General features: G+C 41.0%; 1 long non-coding RNA gene across 1 annotated transcript; it reads right to left on the minus strand.

The window, feature by feature from the left end:
- Positions 1-573: 573 nt before the first annotated feature.
- On the minus strand, positions 574-2,399 carry LOC121921528. Its single transcript, XR_006101963.1, has 3 exons — positions 2,339-2,399; positions 2,080-2,186; positions 574-635 (listed from the first exon to the last, which is right to left on the minus strand). It is a non-coding gene; the product is annotated as an uncharacterized LOC121921528 (long non-coding RNA).
- Between the last annotated feature and the right edge of the window lie 904 nt (positions 2,400-3,303).

A 3,303-nucleotide genomic window follows, 5' to 3' on the forward strand; every position in this document is an offset into this window, starting at 1 on the left:
TACCATAAGACTTTGTTCTCCACTTCCATTTGAAGTATTAGATAAATGAAGAGGGTAAAAGGACAAGAGATTCCCATATTAAGAGAGGTGCAAACTTTTTTTTCTAGAAATGACAGGACACGTGAACCCTATTAGAATAATGCCCACATAAGGCCCAAACAGACCAGCAGTATGTGCTGACTTGGGGGTGGCATGGGGGCGTAGGGTTTAGATGACACACACCCTGATGACCCCAAGCTGCCATCACACCGCCTGCCTGCCCAGATGGTGGGCAGCATTGCGGCACTCTGGTGGCATGGTGCTTATACGCCACATGTTACAGAAGTGCCACAAAGCTGCAGCTGTGGCTAAAAGGGCATCCTTTTACTGGCTCAAAAAGGACCGGCATTTTGCTGCCTCTTTTTGAGCCAGCAAATAGCTGGATCAGGGCTGTGGCATGCAGTTGCTGCGGCCTTGATCCGGCGCTCAAAGCCTTTAGAGTCATCCATTTTGGCCCTCATTCTAAAAGGAACTTTTCCCAGGTTACATCTGACTTTTAGCTTCAACAGAAGACTGAGAAAGCCTCACCACTATTAGAGCTTACCATAGTCTGTATCATCTGCTGCCCATTGCTGTGTTGGCCAAAAGTAGGGTGTCTGTAGAAAGGAAGAAACATACAAATTGAGAGCCAGGTTATCAATTAATAGCTTAACTATGTTCTCTGCAATCATTCCAGAAGCTGCTATGTCTTCATTCTATATAGGCTGATTTTTTTTTTTACTTCTGACTCAACCAAGGGTTTCTTCTTCTTTAGTTCTTCCTTTATTCTTTTTAAAATCTCAGTTTAAAACTTCATTGTTTCCCAAAGTTGTGTTTTAGTTTAATTTTGTTTTATAATCCTGTTTATTTTGATTATGTGCATTCATCAGTCTGCATTATATTATATTGCATTGAGTTTTGTATTTTTATCTGGATAATTTGTTTTACAATTGAATTGCATTAGTTTTATATTTGGATTACTCCCTCCTTCCTCTACATGTGTGTGTGGAGGGGGGTTGTTGTTGTTTGCCTTCAAGTCGTTTCTGACCTATGGTGATCCCTAAGGCAATCTTATCATGGGGTTTTCTTGGCAAGTTTCTTCAGAGGAGGTTTGCCATTGCCATCCTATCTACCTGTCTATCTATCTATAGCTCCTTTTAAAGCTATCTAAACCCAGTATGGATTCACTGACCCACTGACATAGGAGCCATGGCTGATAAGACTAGAACCTACGTGGATATTCATATAATGACATAACTACAAATGCTCCAGTATCTCACAGGAAGGTGGGGAAGAGCTTTGAGAATCAGTCCCATATCATATGAAAGTACTCTATTGTTCTGATCATATTCAAAGAATGAGTTCTACCCCATATCCAATCTGGGGTATGACAGTGATGACAAAATACCTTTTCCTTAGGGGCATTCAGGCTCTAGAACTCACTTCTCAATGGACAGCTAATCGTCCACATATTTATTTTCTTTTATTTTGCACATACTGCACATGTTTTATTATTTATTTCATCTTTTCTCCCAGAAGAAAGTCAAAGAGCTTATGTAAACCAGAGTTTCCAAGTGGTCTCCCATCCAGGTAACGGCCCAGTTCAGGCCTACTTCGTTTTATCATCATTTTAGCATCAGCTGTCTTTGGACCACATCCTAGACCTAGACTGCCCTTTCTTTTCTTTTCAATTTGTCATTCAATTAGTCATTCAAACTTTGTTTGTTTGTTATTAGTTCTGGACTATATTGCTGCTGTATCTTTTCAATAGCTTATTATGTTTTTACTATGCATCTGTTATGGCTCATTTCGGTGGAAGAACAGCACATAGATGTCTTAAATAAATTAAAGGGGCTGTCAATCTAAATTCTGAGTGGGGAATGTGTGGCCCTAATTGTGATTGGACTGCAACTCCCAGCATTCCTCACCATTGGCTCTGCTGTTTGGGGCTAATTGGAACTAAAGTGCAACATCTGAATTACCACACATTTCCCACCCCTGGGAAATGTCTAAATCTTAATGTCTAGCCAGTGTATTATGCTCAAGCTCTCCCTCACTTACCTGAAATCTGTAGAGGCTGCTATCTGGTCTGAGAGTGAGATTTTTTGGGTACTGAAGAGGATAGATGTATCCATACTTGACAATCATGCATCCCAAGTTCAGGGCCTCTGAAAATAGAGTTAGCTGCTTTCATTAGTATACTAATGCCAAACATCCAGAAAGAAACCACTATTTGAAAGACAATAGCCATTGCAAGATGACCACCACTATATTGCAAGCACCTTATAAAAGAACTAGCTGGTTTTATGTCTCTACCCACCTTCATTGGTAATCTGCAGGCGCTGCATGATCCACTGTAATATATCAGAACCTGCAAAGCAAAGACAATAGTATAATTCATCAGAAACAACCTTCTTCACATTCTGACTTGAATAATTATCAAATATACAGAGGCCTTGAGAAAAGTACCACTCTAGCGAGCCATCTGCATCTGTGGGATATAGTTGCTCATACTATTGTAAATCTGTAAGACATTTACATGCACAGACTCTTCAGATCCAGACATGTAAAGGTGTGAAAGATTGAACAGTAAGAGACTGTGAATTCGAAGGGGTGATAATTACCAGAAAATGGAGACCCAGAAAGTGAGAAGGACCTTATGGTCCATGGGCAAACCGAGCAACTGGATAGTTGGACAGGCAAGGTAAACAGGGACATCACCTGGGGTGAGGTAGAGTTATGTTCTTTAACTATTTTGCAATGGGACTTGGCTTAGTCTCCATTGCGAGATGATATGATAAAAGCCTGGAGGAGAATGCAGTAAGCAGCAAACCCATTTAAATTTCTTTTAGTACTATCTAGGTCTCCCACATGTCCTCAGGCCAGCATGTCTTCTCACACGTGTAACTTACTGGTGTTCCAAAGGTCATTGTGACCTCTTAAAAAGAAGCCTGATGCTACATATCAGATATGAACTTATGAAACCCCGTACTCAGTGAGATGGGTGTAAGGTATGCTAACAAGGCTATCTTTCTACTGCACAGGACTGCCGTGAGAGTAAAACTGGGAGGGGGGGGGGGGGGCACTGTGTATGCTCATTTGAGCTTTGGAAGAAAGGCAGAATCTGAAGGCAATTGATCAAATGTGTCATGTTCAATGAAAAGGAAAAAAATGTGAGCTGGCTTTGAAGCTTACTGAATTTTCAGAACTTGATACCAAGTGGTGCCCTCAGATTACAAAGTTAAGTCTAGGCATTCTAGCCACTGCTGTAAGGTACAAAAGGGC

The sequence above is a fragment of the Sceloporus undulatus genome, chromosome 2 (genome assembly GCF_019175285.1).
Source record: "Sceloporus undulatus isolate JIND9_A2432 ecotype Alabama chromosome 2, SceUnd_v1.1, whole genome shotgun sequence".
NCBI lineage: Eukaryota > Metazoa > Chordata > Lepidosauria > Squamata > Phrynosomatidae > Sceloporus > Sceloporus undulatus.